This window comes from Myotis myotis, unplaced genomic scaffold, assembly GCF_014108235.1.
Source record: "Myotis myotis isolate mMyoMyo1 unplaced genomic scaffold, mMyoMyo1.p scaffold_m19_p_3, whole genome shotgun sequence".
In the NCBI taxonomy this organism is placed as follows: Eukaryota; Metazoa; Chordata; class Mammalia; order Chiroptera; family Vespertilionidae; genus Myotis; species Myotis myotis.
Window position 1 is genome coordinate 76,538,890 of NW_023416335.1, and position 19,633 is coordinate 76,558,522.

The following is a 19,633-nucleotide window of genomic DNA, read 5'->3' on the forward strand; positions in this document are numbered from 1 at the left end:
CTGCTGCTCCTCTTTGACCAGCTGAGACCTCTTCTTGGCCTGGCTGGAGGTCTGCAATGACAGTGACCGGCAGCTGACTGGGAGGACTCAAGCCTGGCCCTAGTCACTGCTGCTTCTGCCCACTGGACCTTCTGCTCCTGGATGGAGTCCAGCCCTGTGTCTACACAGACATCCATCTGAGAGGAAAGGAGACTCACCTCCAGGGCTCAGGACAGACCTCGGGCAGAGGGTGCCACCCACACTCCACGTCCACCCAGCTATCCTTGACCTGGGGTGTGAACATGATTGGTCCTGACACCCGAACCCAGCCTGTTACTGTTCTGCATAGACCCTCCCTACGTGAACACTCCTTTCCCCCCCCCCCATGCCCCCAAGCACACGGGGAGGGGACATAGGGCTGCTCAGCTGGGATCAGAGGGTTGGCTTGGCCCAAACCAAACCTCCCTGTATTACCTCTCGAACCCTCCTGGAAAAGGGCCACAGGCGTCCTCTTCTCTGAGTGCTGACCCAGCGGTGACCACTACTAAACACACTCTCATCACTGCCTCTCTTGAGGCACCGGCCTCGGGACAAGGGGAGACAGCACGAAAACATGGTGTCTTCTCCAATGTCTCTATCCAAGTGAGATGGGAGGGGCAGGTACAGAATGTGGCTGCCTGGTTACCTGGGTTCCAGGCTCAGTTAGGCTCCATTGTCAGCATGTGAGGTAAGAGTTGAACCTGCAGACCTTTGGTGCACAGGATGATGCTCCAACCAACTGAGCCATATCAGCCAGGGGTAGAAAATTCATTTGTAATCATTTTTGAACGTATGATTAATAACTCAAATATCCACACCCATAATATCATTGTCAATACTGCTCAAAGTGTATACAACAAATTATAACATATAATTTAAGACATAAAATATAAAAATGTTTTGTTTTTTTCCAATAGTTACATTGGGCCTTCTTATTTTTACTAATAACAGAAAGAGCTACCAGATTTCTTTCTACTGTCTAAATAGTAGGTGTCGATAATGTCATCCATTTAAAAGGACAACAAGTATACAGAACAATAGGGAGTTTTTACAAATAGGACAATTTATTTATAAAACTACAGTTAACAGTATATAATACATTAAAGGGGAAAAATTTGGGCCTTAACAATCAAGGAAATGCAAATTAGACCACTTATATTTCCATTATTTCACATTTTTAAAATGTGATTGGAATAAGTAAAGAAAAAGCAGATAAACAACCCGATTCGGTGTTGCTGGTACTATACATTAAAAGCATTATATGCAAATAGACCGAATGGCCCTATAGTGGCAAGACCATCCAGGTGACCTTCCGGGAACACGCTATGACACCCATGGGCACCAGACCAGCCAAGGTGGGTGCAATGCTATTGGTCAGGGGTCTGGTCATCACCCCATGATCATCCCGCAGATGTAGGTCCAGGCCACTGGCCGGCAGGGTGATCAATCTAGAAGCTCCAAAATCACCCCAAAGAGGGAGGCCCAGACCACTGACTACCGGGCTGCAGAAAGTGAGTGGGACTCTCTCTGCGAGGGAAGCCCGGGTCCCGGATGCCACAGCCAGAAAGAAACCTGGGTCTCAGGTGCTGGTGCCAGCAGCAGAGGGAAAGGAAGAGTACTCTTGCATGAATGTTGTGCACCGGGCCTCTAGTAAGTGTATGATTTGGTTATTTAGAAAGTCAGTTTGGGAATACAAGTGCGGGCCTCAGTTATGATACAAACTTAATTTTCTAAAAACTTTCCTCTTATTAGAAACTCTGGTCTGGCCAGTGTGGCTCCTCAGTGGATGAACATCAACCTAATAACCAGGAGGTCATGGTTCAATTTCCAGTCAAAGCACATGACCAGGTTGTGCACTTGATCCCAAGCAGGGCATGTGCAGGAGGCCGCTAACCAATGATGCTCTCTCATCTCTGACATTTCTCTCTTCCTCTCCTTCTTCCTCCCTGTCATAAATCAATAACAATATATTACAAAAAACAAAAACCAAAAAACAGCAACTCTGAGCCCTGACCAGTGGGGTTCAGTTGGTTGACCGTTGTCCTATCCACCAGAAGGTCACCGGTTCAATTCCCTGTCAGGGCACATACCCAGATTACGGGTTCAATCCGCAAGCAGAATGTGTATGAGAGGCAATGATTTATGTTTCTCTCTCTCTCTCCCTTCCTCACGCTCTCAAAAATTAATAAAAGCCTTAAAAAATAGCAACAAAAAACAATTTCTCATATCAGAAAGGAAATGGGTAAAAAGATGATAAGAAATAGAAATTTTCAGACTTTTTAGTCCATAACCACTTTTTCCCAGCCAAACGATATATTTTTTTTTTTATAAAACAGTGTAACAAACAGTTATTTTCATCCATGTATGTCAACACTAAATGTACTTTTTACATTCATACTTTTTTTTTTGCTTGAGAAAATCCAGAGTATAAAACAGTTTTCTTTTTATCAAAACTTATTTTCTTTTCTTACCATCTGCAGTATTATAATTGGCAAGAAAACTACTACCTATTATTCAAATCTCAACATCCCTTATTCCATCTATATACATAAAAGCCTAATTTGCTAAGTTTCCCTCCGCCCTTCGGACCAGTCACTAAGTCGCTCACCTACCCCTAGGGGGCAGATGCTCAATGCAGGAGCTGCGGAGCTGCATTGACTTGTCAGCGATGGTTTTCAGGTGATACACCCCAAACCCGAGAGGAGGAAGCCCTTTTCCTTGCAGGGCCACTCGATTCCAGCTTTGGCCATGGGGTATGTTATTGCTGGGACTCTGTCAGCCCTGAATCTGGTTACTGCACACTTGCCTTTGCATTCCATACCCTGTAAGACAGAAATTTTCAGAGTGCCCTCACATGCTGCAGGGCCCCTCGAGGATGCCGGAGAGACAGTTTCTGCCTGATCCCTGTAGGCCTTCCTGAGGGACCCCACCTGCCAGAGGGACCCCACTTACTTTTCAGACCCTGGGGAGGGACTGCAGGAGGTTGGCTCCAGGCTGTGTCTGGCCCATCTTGCCCAGTCCCGCCCCACCAGCCACCTTCTAATTGATTTTCTTTCAATGTGCACGATTCTGCGCACTAGGTCACTAGTACTTCAATCTACACTAATAAAAGAGAAACATGGTAATTGGCGTACGACCGCTACCCTTTTCATTGGCTAATCAGCAAGATATGCACATTAACTGTCAGCCAAGATGGCGGCCGGCAGCCAGGCAGCTTGAAACTGACATGAGGCTTGCTTGCCTCAGTGACGGAGGAAACCAACGTTCCCCGCCTGCGGCTCCAGGCCTCTGAGCCTGCATTTTAAGAAACTCTATAACAAATACCACCGGGCTTCAGCCAGCAGGATGGCAACATTGTAAGCAAAGGCCAGAAACCTACTTTCAGCCGCGCGGAGGCCTAAGAGCTGGAGCCAAGCCTCAAGGTAAAGCTGGCCCAGAATAAAAAAAAGAAAAAAAGGAGCGGTTGGGAACTTCAGTCACTCCCAGCCTGAAAACAGCCCTCAGCCCCTCACCCAGACTGGCCAGGCACCCCAGTGGGGACCCCTACCCTGAAGGGTGTGTGACCATCTGCAAACAGCCATCATCCCCTCACCCAGGCTGGCCAGGCACCCCAGTGAGGACCCCCACCCTGATCCAGGACACCCTTCAGGGCAAACCAGCTGGCACCCACCCGTGCACCAGGCCTCTATCTTATATAGTAAAAGGGTAATATGCCTCTCACCACCGGGATCAGCAGAGCCGTGAGGTCTCCCGGCATCGGGATCAGCATGACAGGGGGCAGCGCCCAAACCCCCTGATCGCCCGTGGCTCTGTGTGTGACAGGGGGCAGGGCCACAACCTCCCTATCCGCCCTGCTCTGTTTGTGACAGGGGAAGGAGCCCCAACCCCCTGATCAGCCCTGCTCTGTGCCTGATAGGGGAGAGCTCCCCAACCCTCCCCCCCCGCCACGGGCCCTGCTCTGTGTGTGACGGGGTAGAGCCATAACCTCCCCATCGGCCCTGCCCTGAGTGTGAGAGTGGCGGCGCCCCAACCCCCTGATGGGCCCTGCTCTGTGTGTGACAGGGTACAGAGCCCCAACCCCCCTGATGGGCCCTGCTCTGTGTGTGACGGGGGCAGCGCCCCAACCCCCTGATGGGCCCTGCTCTGTGAGTGACAGGGGGTGGCGCCACAACCTCCCCATCGACCCTGCCTTGAGTGTGACAGGGGGCGGTGCCCCAACCCTCCAATTGGTCCTACCCTGATCATGACTGAGGGTGGCATCACAACCTCCCAATCTCCCTGCTCTGTGCATGACAGGGGCCTGTGCCCCAACTCCCCAATCGGCCCTGCTCTGAGCCCGACCAGGGGCTGCACCTAGGGATTGGGCCTGCCCTCTGCCACCTGGGAGCAGGCCTAAGCCAGCAGGTCGTTATCTCCCAAGGGGTCCCAGACTGCGAGAGGGCACAGGCCGGGCTGAGGGACCCCCCCCTCCCCCCTGAGTGCACAAATTTTTGTGCACCGGGCCTCTAGTAATAAAATAAAAACATAATAATAAAAGTTATTAAAATAAATAATTGAATATGGAGAAGGGAGAAAGCAAAAAATAAGTTGATGGTTATTTAATTTAGGTCAATATTGACTTAAACATATGATAAAAAGGGATCTGCATCTGCCATATCATTATTTAATTTTTTTCTGAATAAAAAATTTATATAAATATAATATTACAGGTTTGATTACAGGATTAAACCTGAGAGAACAAAGCTCATGCTGAAAAATGTGGTTTAGAATTAGCTAGCCTTAATTTAATTTTAGAATCAATGCTATCACTAATATCATTGAGAAAGGGTAGCCTAGTAGTCAATGTTCTCAGGTAAATTCAAGAAAAAATTGAAGTTAACAAGGGCAAACCATGGTAACTAGGAAATCAACTCAGAATCTTTTATACATTCCAAGATTTATTCTGAAGATTGGATGTTTATAATTTGAAAAGAAGTTTTTGAAATGGAGGCGTAATAATAGGTTTCAAAATAGTTCTAGACACATAATAGTATATTTACTGATATTTTATCAAACATATTCTATTTAATATTTTAAAATGTCTTATTCACCAACACTAATTGGAATAAATATATTTTTCACCCCATAAATACATTTTGAAGTGTTTAATGAATGATATTATTTAATACAATTTTTAATTTAAACAGTAGTTATTATAGAATTCCTATATTTACTTTTATTTTTTTTAAATATATTTTATTGATTTTTTACAGAGAGGAAGAGAGAGAGATAGAGTTAGAAACATCGATGAGAGAGAAACATCGATCAGCTGCCTCCTGCACATCCCCCACTGGGGAAGTGCCCACAGCCCAGGTACATGCCCTTGACCAGAATCAAACCCAGGACCTTTCAGTCCACAAGCCGATGCTCTATCCACTGAGCCAAACCGGTTTCAGCTCCTATATTTACTTTTAAATAGTTTCTAATGGAATCTACTTTTATAATCTCAGATAGTTATATGTACCATGTACGTTTACCTTTCCCTCTGGCAATCACAAATCTGCAGTGTGTGTCAGTGAGGTCTTTTTATTCTTTTCAATCCTTCACTTTTTTCACACTTCCCCAAAACCCTCCTCCCCTTTGACAGCTGTCAGCCTGTTCGCTCTCTATGACTGTTTCTAATTTTTTTTGTTACTTCATTTTGTTCATTAGATTCCACATATAAGTTAAGTCACACCTCACTTGTCTTTCTCTGGCAGGTTTATTTCACTCTGTACAGTACTCTTCAGGTCCATGCATGCTGTGCAAAGAGTGAGATTTTCTTCTTTCTACGGCTGAGTAGCATCTCATGTGTAAATAAACCACAGCTTTTTTATCCACTCAACTACTGATGGGCATGGGCTGCTTCTAAATCTTGACTAGTGTAAATAATGTTGCAATGAACATAGGAGTGTATATATTATTTCAAATTAGTGTTTCTAGTTTCTTCAGATATAGTCCCAGAATGGAATCACTGGGTCATGAGGCAGTTCCTTTTTTATATTTTTGAGGTAACTCCATACTGCTTTCAGCAGTGGCTTCACCCATGTACATTCCCACAAACAGTGCAGAAGAGTTTCCTTTTCTCCATATCCTTGCCAGAATTTGTTGTTTGTGAATTTATTGATGATAGTCATTCTGACAAGTGTGATGTGATATTTCACTGTGGTTTTAATTTGCATGTCTCTAATGATTAGTGACATTCAACATTTTTTCATATGTCTGTAGCCACTTGTATGTCCTCTTTGGAGAAGTCTTGAGTTTTCTAAATTCTTTATAAATTTTGGATATTAACCCCTTGTCAGATGTATCATTGGTGAATATATTCTACTAGAGGCCCGGTGCATGAAATTTGTGCACAGGGCGGGGGGAGGGGTGTGTGTCCCTCAGCCCAGCCTGTACCCTCTCCAATCTGGGAACCTTCGAGGGATGTCCGACTACCCGTTTAGGCCCAATCCTCAGGCTAAATGGGCAGTAGGACATCCCTCTCACAATCCAGGACTGCTAGCTCCCAACCACTTGCCTGCCTGCCTGCCTGATCACCCCCTAACCACTCCCCTGCCATCCTGACCGACACCTAACTGCTCCCCTGCCGGCCCGATCGCCCCTAACTGCCCTCCGCTGCCAGCCTGGTTGCCCCTGTCCTCCGCTGCAGGCCTGGTCCCCCCCAACTGTACTCCCTTCCAGGCCATCTTGTGGTGGCCATATTGTGTCCACATGGGGGTGGCCATCTTGTGTGTTGGAGTGGTGGTCAATTTGCATATTAACTATTTATTATATAGGATCATTCAGTGGGTTGTCTTTTTATTTTGTTAACTAGAGGCCTGGTGCACAAAAACCTGTCCACTCGGGGAGGTCTCTTAGTCCAGCCTGCCCCCTCTCACAGTCTGGGAGCCCTCAGGGGATGTTGTCCTAACGACAGCTTAGGCCTGCTCCCCATGGAGAGCCGGCCTAAGCCGCAGTCTGGCCTCCCTCTGCAGGAGGTGCCCAGCCGATCAGGGGAAGGCACCACTCCCATCACCCCCTCTCTGCTGCTGCCACTGCTGGCTACTGCAGCTGCCTGAGCCCCAGGCCTCACAGCTGTCACCATGGCTGCCTGCCCTCAGCTCTCACAACCACTGCGGCTTTGTCTGAAAGGATGTCTGGAAGGACATCTGGAAGACATCCGCTCTAATTAGCACATTACCCTTTAATTAGTATAGACTAGAGGCCCGGTGCACAAAAATTTGTACACTCAGAGGGGAGGGGGGTCCCTCAGCCTGGCCTGTGCCCTCTCGCAGTCTGGGACCCCTCGGGAGATAACGACCTGCTGGCTTAGGCCTGCTCCCGGGTGGTAGAGGGCAGGCCCAATCCCTAGGTGCTGCCCCTGGTCGGGCTCAGAGCAGGGCCGATTGGGGAGTTGGGGCACCGCCCCGTCATGCACAGAGCAGGGCAGATTGGGAGGCTGTGATGCCACCCTCAGTCACACTCAGGGTAGGGCCAATTGGGGGGTTGGGGCACCGTCCCCTGTCACACTCAAGGCAGGGTCGATGGGGAGGTTGCGGCCCCACCCCCTGTCACTCACAGAGCAGGGCCAATCAGGGAGTTGGGGCGCTGCCCCCATCACACACAGTACAGGGCCCATCAGGGGGTTGGGGCACCGCCACTCTCACACTCAGGGCAGGGCCGATGGGGAGGTTATGGCTCTACCCCATCACACACAGAGCAGGGCCAGTGGGGGGGTGTTGGGGAGCTCCCCCCTATCAGGCACAGAGCAGGGCTTCTCAGGGGGTTGGGGCCCCGCCTCCTATCACACACAGAGCCACAGGGCGATCAGGGGCTTTGGGCGCTGCCCCCTGTCACGCTGATCCCGGTGCCGGGAGGCATATTACCCTTTTACTATATAGGATACAGGCCTGGTGCATGGGTGGGGCTGGCTGGTTTGCCCTGAAGGGTGTCCTGGATCAGGGTGGGGGTCCCCACTGAGGTGCCTGGCCAGTCTGGGTTAGGGGCTGAGGGCTGTTTTTAGGCTGGGAGTGACTGAAGTTCCCAACCGCTCCTTTTTTTCTTTCTTTTTTTTTATTCTGGGCCAGCTTTACCTTGAGGCTTGGCTCCAGCTCTTAGGCCTCCATGGCTGAAAGTAGGTTTCTGGCCTTTGCTTACAATGTTGCGAATCTGCTGGCTGAAGTCCGGCAGTATTTGTTACAATGTTTCTTAAACTGTCCGCTCAGAGGCCTGCAGCCCCAGGCGGGGAACTGTTGGTTTCCTCCAACGATCCTCCGTCACTGAGGCAAGCAAGCCTCATGTTAGTTTCAAGCTGCCTGGCTGCCGGCTGCCATCTTGGCTGACAGTTAATTTGCATATCTCGCTGATTAGCCAATGAAAAGGGTAGCGGTCGTATGCCAATTACCATGTTTCTCTTTCATTAGTATAGATGATTTCCTTTGCTGTGCAAAGACTTTTTAGTTTGACTTAGTTCCATTTGTTTATTTTATTTTATTTTTTATTTTCCTTTACCAAGGGCGTATATCAGAAAAATATTGCTACAAGAAATGTCTGAGCCCAGCTGGCATGACTCAGTGGTTGAGCATCAACCCTTGAACCAAGAGGTCATGGTTTGATTCCTGGTGGGGCACATGCCTGACTTGGGGGCTTAATCCCCAGTAGCGGGCATGCAGGAAGCAGCAAATCCATGTTCTTTCTCATCATTGATGTTTCTATTTCTTTCTCTGTCTCCCTTCTTCTCTCTGAAATCAATAAAAATAGATTAAACAAAAGAAGAAGAAATGTCTGAAAAATGACTATGTTTCCTTCTAGTATTTTTATGATTTTAAATCTAACATGTCTTTAATTCATTTTGATTTTATGTGTGTACATGGTGTAAGAAGGTGGTCTGGTTTCACTTTTGTACATTATTTGACCAGTTTTCCCAACACCATTTATTGAATAGAATATATTTACTGTAGTGTATGTTTTTGTCTCCCTTGTCAAATAAAGGCATGGCTATAAAGGCATGGCTTTACTTCTGGGCTCTCTCTTTTGTTCCATTAATTCATATGTTTGTTTTTATACCAGTACCATGCTCTTTTGAGTACTCTTGCCTGTAGTATACTTTGATATCAGGTAGTGTGATTCCTCCAATTTTTTTCTTCTTTCTCAATGTTAGTATGGCTATTCAAGGTCTTTTTTAGTTCCATTTTTGTAATATTTGTTCTAGTTCTATATAATATGCCATTGGTATCTAGATAGGAACTGTGTTGAATCTATAGATTGCTTTGTATGGTATGGACATTTTAATGATGTTATTCTTCCAATCCATGAGTATGACATATACGTCCACTTATTTGCATTGTCTTCAATTTATTTCTTCTGTGTCTTCTGCTCTGTTTGTTCTTTTTCAAGTTTCTTCAAGTGTAAAGTTAGGTCACTTAGTTAATATTTTTCTTCTTTCTTGAGGTTATTTTTTAATGCTATGTATTTACCTATTTTTATTTGTTTTGAATTATCTTTTGAATTATTTCTTAATCTCATTGTTAACCCATTGGATGTTTAGTAACATGTTATTTACTTCTCTGTCTTTGTGTATATTTCAGGTGCTTTTTTTGTTTGTTTTTTTGGGGTGTGTGTGTGTGTGTGTGTGTGTGTGTGTGATATTTATTTCTAGTTTCATAGCATTATGGTTAGAGAAGATACTTGATATGACTGAAATTTTGTTAAATTGTTTGAGACTTGTTTTGTGTCCTAATATTTGTTCTACTCTAGGAAATGTTCCATGTGCTCTTCAAAGAAATGATGCTTTGGGTTGAAATGCTCTGAAAATATCAGTCAAATACATCTAATCTAGTGTGTGATTTAAGCCCACTGTCTCCTTGCTGATTTTCTGTCTGGAAGATCTATCCATTTATATAAGTGGGGTGTTGAATTCTATGACTTTATTACTGTAAATTCTCCCCCTTTATGTTCATAAAGATTTTTGTTACATATTTAGGTGCTCCTATGTTGGGTGCATAAGTGTTGTATCTTCTGGTTGGATTGTTACCATTATCTTTATGTTGTGTCCTTTTTTGTCTTTTACTATAACCTTTTGTTTTAGTCTATCTTGTTAGATATGAGTATTGTGACTCCAGCTTTTTTTTTCTCCATTTTAAAATTTCCATTTGCATGAAATATTTTTCTCCATCCCTCTACTTTAAGTTTGGGTATATCTTTCTTTCTAATGTGGGTCTCTTTAAAAAGCTAATATAGAAAATATTATGCTAAGTGAAATAAGCCAAACTGATAAAGACAAATATCACATGATCTCACTTAGTTATGGAATCCAGTGAACAAAATGTATTAACCGACAAAATAAGATCCAAAGCAGGGAGGCAGGGAACAGACTGCCATACCTCAATGTGTTATTGGGGGGATGAGAAGAGATAAACCAAAGAACATATATTTATATGCAAAGCCCATGGACATAGGCAATCAGGTAGTGAAGACCTGGGGGTGGGGGGGAAGGCAAGGAGGAAGGAGGCAAAAAAGAGAAAAATGAGAGAGACCTGTAATACTATTAACAATAAAAAAATAGAGTTAAAGAATCAGCATATATATGATTTTTTTGTGTTTTTTTTTTCCCCTATATCTTTTGGTCATTATTTTGTCAAATAGGTTCTTGATCCCTTTCTCCTTCTCTTTTCTGGTACCCCTATGATGTGGCTGTCATAATGCTTGATGTTGTTCCAGAGTTTCCTACACTTTCCTCATTTAAAAAAAAATTATCTTTTCTTTTATATGTTCTGATTGGGTATTTTTACTACCTTTTTTTTCCAAATCATTGATTCAATCATCTGCTTTATCCGACCTTGGACTTATTCTTTCCAGTGTATTCTTCATTTCAGATAGTGTATTCTTCATTTTTGACTGGTCCTTATTTTGTGTGGATTAGATGTTCTTTTTCATGCTGTTGAGCTATCTTTTAACCATTACTTAACCTTTATCTAATGAATTGTTTATCTCCATTTCATTTAGCTTTTTATTTTGGGATTTCTCCTATTATTTCCTTTGGGGCTAGTTACTTTGTTTCTGCATTTGGCTGCCTATTTTGTTTGCTTCTATGTATTAGGTAGATCTGCTATGACTTCCAGTCTTTGTGAGGATACCTCATGTTGTAGGTGTCCTGTGGGGTCCAGTGGTACAGTCTCCTTAATCACCTTAGGCATGTCTCTTGTGTGAGTTATGTGGATCCTGCTGTTGTAATTGAGTTCTGATTGTTATTGTCCAACTAATGTGTGGGATTAACCCTCTAGCTCAGTGATGGCGAACCTTTTGAGCTCGCGTGTCAGCATTTTGAAAAACCCTAACTTAACTCTGGTGCCGTGTCACATATAGAAATTTTTTGATATTTGCAACCATAGTAAAACAAAGGTTTATATTTTTGATATTTATTTTATATATTTGAATGCCATTTAACAAAGAAAAATCAACCAAAAAAATGAGCTCACGTGTCACCTCTGGCATGCTTGTCATAGGTTCGCCATCACTGCTCTAGCTGGTTGATGGTGAGGCTCAACCCTGACCATGGCATACAAGCTGCTGTGCAAGTGCTGACCACACAAAGCAGAATTCACCTCGGCAGGGTTTTGCACTTGCTGAGGTCTTCCTTTGGATATGCCCCTTGGGAAGCTTACTGGACCCTGCTCTGATATTGTCTGGAGCTGGCTATTGGGTGAAATTACTCTGGGCTTCTTGAGAGAGACTGGTACAAGCCATTTTCAGATGCTGCCTGTGACTGGCCCTGGGCAACCTGTTTAGTACTTCAAGTGATACACAGTTTGTGGCTGCCTCTGCTGGGCCTGAGTGCATGCCAGAAGGACCAAGCTATGCTCCAAGCCAGGGGAAGGTCAGCAAAGTCCCAAGGTCTCTCAAGATTGTTTTTGCCTGCCTCCACTTGCTGGCTGCCTGTTAGGCTCAATCACTGGATGAGCCTTTGGTGGTACTCAAGTTTCATGAGATAGGTTCACAATGAGTCACCAGGTAGGGGTGAGTGGTGTTCATTAGACTGATACAGGTTCACACTTGGTAACAGTGCTGGCTCTGAGGCCACTCAGCAAATGCTCCTGGGTACACCACATTTAGCTGCCACCTGCTGAGTGCTAGAACACCTTTCTGTTGGGGTTGGCTCTCAAGGAGTCAACAGAGAGAGGCCAGCAGAGTCTATCAGGCCAACATAGGCAAAATTTGGTTTTGTGAAAGGCCTAATTGTTCTGGCATGTGATGGCAAAACGTGCCTGTCCTACAGCCATGTAACACGGTCTGTCCTAGACTCTGCTGGCAGGGGACAGAGCTCAGCAGGGTGAAGCTGCCTAGAGTTGAAAGCATATGGCTAGAGACTCTCCTGTGAGGGAGAGTTCCCCATCAGGCTTCAGGGAAGTTGGGGTGTGTGGCTCATGCCTATGGGACACAATTTAAAATATGGTGATAGACAATTTAATTTTATGTCTATTATTAAGATACTCTAAAATCAAATCCTGTACAATTTGCAATTATGATAATAGATTATGCCCTTTAGAATGCTTATATTTTAAAATATGCCACCCAAAAGGAAATACAAATGCCTGAAATAGATGTAAGGCAATCATTCAGTATATTAAAATAATAAAATATAGTGCTTACATTTTTTTAAATGTTGAAAAATCATTTTTTTCAGTTCAAGTATATATAGGGTGTCCCCCAAAATGTATATACACACTTTAAGTAAATACAAATGCAGTGTTTATTAAAACGTATTTCATTTTCAAAATTGACTTATCAGCCGTGTGTATACATTTTTTTGGTAAAGCCTGTGTAAGCTTCATATAAAATTTTTTCCTTTTACACTTACCTGACTTAATAAATGTTTACAATTTAGTACATCAGAGAATATACTAATTGGCTTGGGTTATATAATCAAATGGATATTTATAATTAAACTAGAGGCCCGATGCACTAAATTCGTGCAAGGGGCTTAGCCTTGCAGCCCCAGCTGCCTCATGGCCTTGAGGCCCCACCCCCCATACCTACCCCCTCCACCCACTAGTCCTTTTGGAAGGTCATTACAGAAGGTCGTTCTGCCATCTGGTCTAATTAGCATATTAGCTCTTTATTATAAAGGATATTTTTTTTCACAGTTACCTATAAATTTTTTACTCCACCTAGTATAAATGTATACAACATTTTGTGTTTCAATCATTCATTTGTTTCCCTAATAGAAAATTGATAATTTATAGATCAGATAATTTTTCAGCTGAATAAAAATTATAAAAATATTATCTTTATCTTTATTGTACCTTTCAATGATAGACTTAGACTCTAACTAGCAATGACTGAAATACAAAAACACAGTGGAAATCTGATCTTGAGCTCTACTCATTAACAGAATATGATTTTCTTAACAAAAATATACATGTAAACCTTCTCCTTAAAATAAAAGTTGCAATAAACTGAAAACCTCATGTTTATTTGATATAGCTCCTAGCATTTGAGTCCTCTCCATCTCAAAAGAAATTTAATAAGAAGCCCATAAATGAAGTATACCAAATAATTAAGATATGGGAAAAAAAAAAAACTAAAAAAACATGGATTATAATCTATAATTGTGCCTGTTTCTAAAACTAGTCTATTTTGTAGATTTGTGCATTTGTTGGATAATGAACTTTTATTTCTATCTGTCATTTTTATAGTTTTACATAAAATAATAAATTAGGGAAGTTAATACTACCTATGTTATAGAGCCATATCTTAAATATAAATATATCAATTTCTTATTTGGAGGGGTTAATCCTCACCTGAGGATATTTTTCCATTAAGTTTTAGAGAGAGTGGAAGGGAGAGGGAGAGACAGAGAGAAACGTTGATGTGAGAGAGACACATTGATTGGTTGCCTCCATCCATGCCCCAACGAGGACTAGGATCAAGACTGCAACTGAGGTATCCTTCATTCAGTCCATTGGCCAATGATCTATCCACTGAGCCAAACCAGCGAGGGCAAAATATCTCAATTTTCATTAGCTTTTGATAACATTTTTTTTCCAAAAATTATACCATTTTTTGATGAAACATTATAGTCACGCCTCTTGGCTAAAACAAATTTGACATTGTTAATAGCTTAAGGGAAAAAGCAGAATAAAATTAAAAAAAAACGAATTTAATTAACCATGGAACAGCTTTTGATTTCATAATAATCAAAGAAAATATATATATATATATATATATATATATATATATGTATATATATATTGATAATTTGTATATATATATTGATAATTGTATGGTAGGAAATCTTGATTAATAAAATCTACTGAAGGAACTGGAGAGCATTATGCTAAGTGAAATAAGCCAGTCAATGAAGGAAAAATACCACATGATCTCACTCATTCATGGATAATAGAGACCATTATAAACTTTTGAACAATAATAGATACAGAGGCAGAGCTGCCTCAAACAGATTGTCAAACTGCAGCAGGAAGGCTGGGGAGGGTTGCGGGGCAGGAGGTAGGGGGGTAAGAGATCAACTAAAGGACTTGTATGCATGCATAGAAGCATAACCAGTGGACATAAGACATTGGGGGATAGGGGAGGCTAGGGGACTGTCTAGGGCGGGGGGATAAAATGGACACATATGTAATACCCTTTGTAATACTTTAAGCAATAAAAAAAAAAAAAAAAAAAAAAAAAAAATCTACTGAAAAGCAAAATAAAAAAAAATGTCTAGAGAGCCAGTAAAATATTAAACCAATTCTCAGTGATCAGAATCCAGGAAAAGATAATAAATGGCACCTGATAATTTTTTTCTAAACCATATTATTATATGTATGCTTTAAAATGCATTTTTCTTCATTTTTCTGCCTTTCTCCATACCACCTAAAGGTTTTCTAGTTATACACAGCTGAGAAACAAATGTCCCCAAAACTCAGTGTTTAAAATAGTCATCTTGAAAACACTTGGAAATGCCAGGACCTAAGAAAATAGGCTCCTTCACAAAAACAATGAGAATACTGGGAAAAACTGTCAAAATGAATTTTTCAACACTCTGGAAATTAACCAAAGATCAATGTACAAAGTGGTTATTCAAGAAAGACACTTGAATCACAGTAAAAATAGGCTTCATGGTATTTTAATTTGCCTTATCCCATCTCCCCAACCCAGCTTCACTATAGCCTTGAATTCAGCAGCTTTGCAGCAATGATAGTAATCAGGAGAGGGGGGATTGGGAGGGAGAAGTATGGTTGTATGGTAGATTGATAAATGAAACAAATGTGATATCATGTTAACAATTGTTTAATTCAACCTGGATGTTCATCTCACTAGTTTTTCTACTTTCCTGAATTTTCAAACTTTTTCATTGAAAGTAGTTGAAAAAGTGAAACAAACAAACAAAAAACAGCAGCATGTCAGCCTTTAGAAATGGCAAAATGTCTTTGGAGCTTCTCAGACAACCCCATCTTCAGAGAGCTTCACTCTTTGACCTCTCTTAGCAGTTTCCTGAAAAAACAAAAACAAAAACAAAACCACATGTCACACAATTTTTCTGTGTTGACATCAGATCTTTCTTACGATTCAATAGCAAATGTTTAACATCACAGCTGCTTGAGGTGGGAATTCTAGTTGGGACAAATAAGAGGCTTGCTAAAAAACAAAAAAGCACCTTGGAAAATTTGGAAAATGAAGCATTGAAAATGCAACATATTCTGAGGATCTAGAGTCCCACCTTACCTTTGTCCACAATAACAAGGACCCTCCCTACCACCACCACTAGTGTCCGTAGAGATTGAGATCTAAACAACATAAAGAGGCTGGGAAAGAAAGTGCACAAAACTTTTAGAGCCTTTGGGACAATAACAGCAAATTTAATATTCATATAATTACTGTTTTTCTGGTAGAAGAGGTTAAAAAAAGAGAGGCTGTATAAATACTTGAATAAATAATGGCTTAAAACGCTACAATTTTTTTAAGAGATTTAAGAAGTATAAAGACAAATAAATACACACCAGAATACATCATAATTCTTTTCTGAAAACTAAAGACAAAAGATGTCTCAAAGGCAGCCAGAAGAAAATGAGTTCATCTATAGAGGAAAAAAGATTTCCACAACATATATTCTGCATCAGAAACCATGAATGTCAGAAATAATAGATAAATAATATTTATTTCCTGTGACACACAAAAAGCAGTCCACTCAGATTACTCCCACTGAAAAAAACCCTTCAGGAATGAAGGGGAAATCAAGATTCTCATATGAAGGAAGATAAAGAATTTATTGCCAGCATACCTACCATAAAAGAAGGAATGAAACAAATTCTCCAAACAGAATGGAAATACTAAAAGAACTATCAGGAATGAAAATAGAGCATAATCAAAATTGGCAAATAAATTGGTATTAATACTCCTCTTGTGTTTTATAAATTATGTTTGGTTAAGCACAAATAATAACGATGTCTAATTTGGTATTCTTCCATACTAGCACACTGCAATTGTTTCTTTTTTATCATATCATTTATGTTTAAAGAACTTTCCTTCTTTAATGGAATTATCTTTCAGTCTTTAAGAGTATATACTTTAGTGACAAATGTCTTTATTTTTCCTTTGCGTCTTTATTTCTCTCATTCTTGAAGGATAGTTTTGCCAAGTATAGGATACACTATGAACAGAAATGTGCTTTGAAAAGGGTTGTGCCACTTCTTAATTACCACTATAGTTTCAGATGAGAAGTCTGCTGTTATTTTAACTGATATTCTCTTTAGGGGTAATATGTCATTTCTCTTTGGTTCCTTTCAAGATAATTTCCCTTTCATTTTCAAATGTTTAATTAGTATGTGTCTTAGTGTGTATTTATTTGCATTTATTCTATTTGGTGTTCACTCCAAACATATGTAAGATTAGGTCTTCTGTCAAATTTAAGGATTTTTCAGCTATTATTATTTATTAGTGTCCCCGTGCACAGATTTATGCACCATTGAAAAGAAATTAATTTGAAGAAATATTTTAATATCGCTATTGGCATCTTGCTAATGAAAAGAAAATAGGATTCTACTGAGTCTCCTATCTACCTACTCCACTACTACCTACTGTGAGGATCAAATGAGATGAGGCACGAGAAAATGCTTGACAAACATTTGGTTAAACTGTAAAATATTTGCACCTGGCTATAAAGCAAGTCCTGTTCCTGGGCTGAAGAAACTCTAAAGATGCTAGTCGCTAGGGAGAGGAAGCCAGGCATTGCTATGTGATGTCATTACCCAGCGCCCACAACCACAGTTTCCAGGCTGGGCTGGGCTGTGGACCTCATTTTGTGCCTTGGGGTCTTGGCAACATTGGCTGCGATTTGGTGGGATGTCACTCCAGGGTGGTGGCAGGGCCAGTATCAGACTTGTGAGAAGCCTAGTGTTGCCATTTAATTTTAAATGGCCAGTGCGTGTCATGGCAGCTCCTGCATTGAGCATCTGTCCCCGGGTTGTCAGAGCACCGGTCAGACAGACACTTAGTCTTTTATATATATCGACTAGAGGCCTGGTGCACAAAAATTTGTGCATTGGCAGGGGGGCAGGTGTCCCTCAGCCCCACTTGTGCCCTCTCACAGTCTGGGACCCCTCGGGAGATAACCACCTGCTGGCTTAGGCCCACTCCCAGGTGGCAGAGGGCAGGCCCAATCCCTAGGTGCATCCCCTGGTCGGGTTCAGAGCAGGGCCGACTGGGGAGTTGGGTCACCGCCCCCTGTCATGCACAGAGCAGGGCCAATCGGGAGGTTGCGATGCCACCCCCAGTCATGCTCAGGGTAGGGGTGATTGGGGGGTTGGGGCACCGTCCCCTGTCACATTCAAGGCAGGGTCAATGAGGAGATTGTGGCGCCAGCCCCTGTCACGCACAGAGCAGGGCCGATCAGGGAGTTTGGGCACTGCCCCCTGTCACGCTGGTCCAGAGACCAGGAGGCCTCGTGGCTCCGCTGATCCCAGTGCTGGGAGGCCTCGCTGTTCTGCTGATCCCGGTGCCAGGAGGCCTCGCTGCTCCGCTAATCCTGGTTCTGGGAGGCTCTGCTGATCCCAGTGCCGGGAAGCCTCGAGGCTCCACTGATCCCAGTGCTGGGAGGCATATTACCCTTTTACTGTATAGGATAGAGGCCTGGTGCATGGGTGGGGGCCGGCTGGTTTGCCCTGAAGGGTGTCCTGGATCAGAGTTGGGGTCCCGCTTGGGTGCTTGGTCAGTCTGGATGAGAGGATGATGACTGTTTGCAACTGGCCACACCCCCTTCAGGGTGGGGGTCCCCACTGGGGTGCCTGACCAGCCTGGGTGAGGGGCTGAGTGTCGTTTTCAGGCTGGCGGGTGACTGAAGCTCCCAACCTCTCTTTTTTTCTTTTTTTTTTATTCTGGGGTTTATTTACCTTCTATGGCTGTCACTGGAGCTGAGAGCCGGCTTTAGCTCTGAGGCTCAACTCCAGCTCTGAGACCTTGGTTTGTTTGGCTTCTATAATTGAAACACTGTTACAACTCCAGCTCAGCTGGCTCGCTGAAAGCATGGGGTTTGTTTAGCTTCTATAATGGCAACATTGTTTCTTAGAGTGCAAGCTCAGAGGTGGGCAGCGGCAGGTGGGGAACCTTGGCTTCCTCCTTCACTGGAGCAAGCAAGCCTCCTGGTTGCTTCAGCTGCCTGGCTGCCGGCTGCAATCTTGGTTGGCAGTTAATTTGCATATCGCACTGATTAGCCAATAGAAAGAGTAGTGAAGTTATGGTTAATTACCATGTTTGTCTATTATTAGATAGGATAATACTCTTTTAGTCCCACTGTCTTTCATCACTCCTTGGACTAAAATGATATAATATTGGGTCTTTTATTATTTCCAAAGCCCTCTGACATTCTGTTCATCTTTTTTTCAGTCTATTTTCTCTATGCAGTTCAAATTGGGTAAATTCTGTTGACCTCAGATTCACCGATTCTATCCTCTATTATCTCCTTTATATTATTGACTATATCCAGTAAAATTATTTTTTGATATTATATTTTCAGTTCTATATTTTCATAACTTCACTATTTTTTGCTCAGATTTTCCTTTTACTCATTTGTTGCAGTATAATTTGTAATTGATTATTGAAGCAGTTTTATATTTTCTGTAAAATCCTTTTCAGATAATTTTAAGATCTCATTCATCTTGTTTGTATCAATATACTATCTTTTTCATTCACATTTTAATTTTCTTGGTTCTTGGTATAATGGGTGATTTTTTTTTTTATTATTGTTTCCTATTTTGTCTATTAGGGGACTCTGGATCTTATTTAAATAGTTTATTTTGGTAAAAAATCACACTATTTATGTTTAGTATGTTTGTTTTGGCCTAATATTGTGGCCTGTAGTACTTCATTGTTGTGGCAGGATGTAAAGATTAAAATATTAACAAGACCAGTCAAAATTTCAAGATTAATAACAATGCTGTTCACAGAAGTATTGGTTCTTTATGAACTAAGGCCCCAAAGAAGGAAAGTACAAGTTTTGGATCATATTGTGAAAGTATAATTGTGTTCTGGTGAAAGGAGACATTCCTATTTTATTCATAGGTTCAATTACTTAAATTTACTGAGAATGTGCACTACATCCTGCTGTATAACTGTC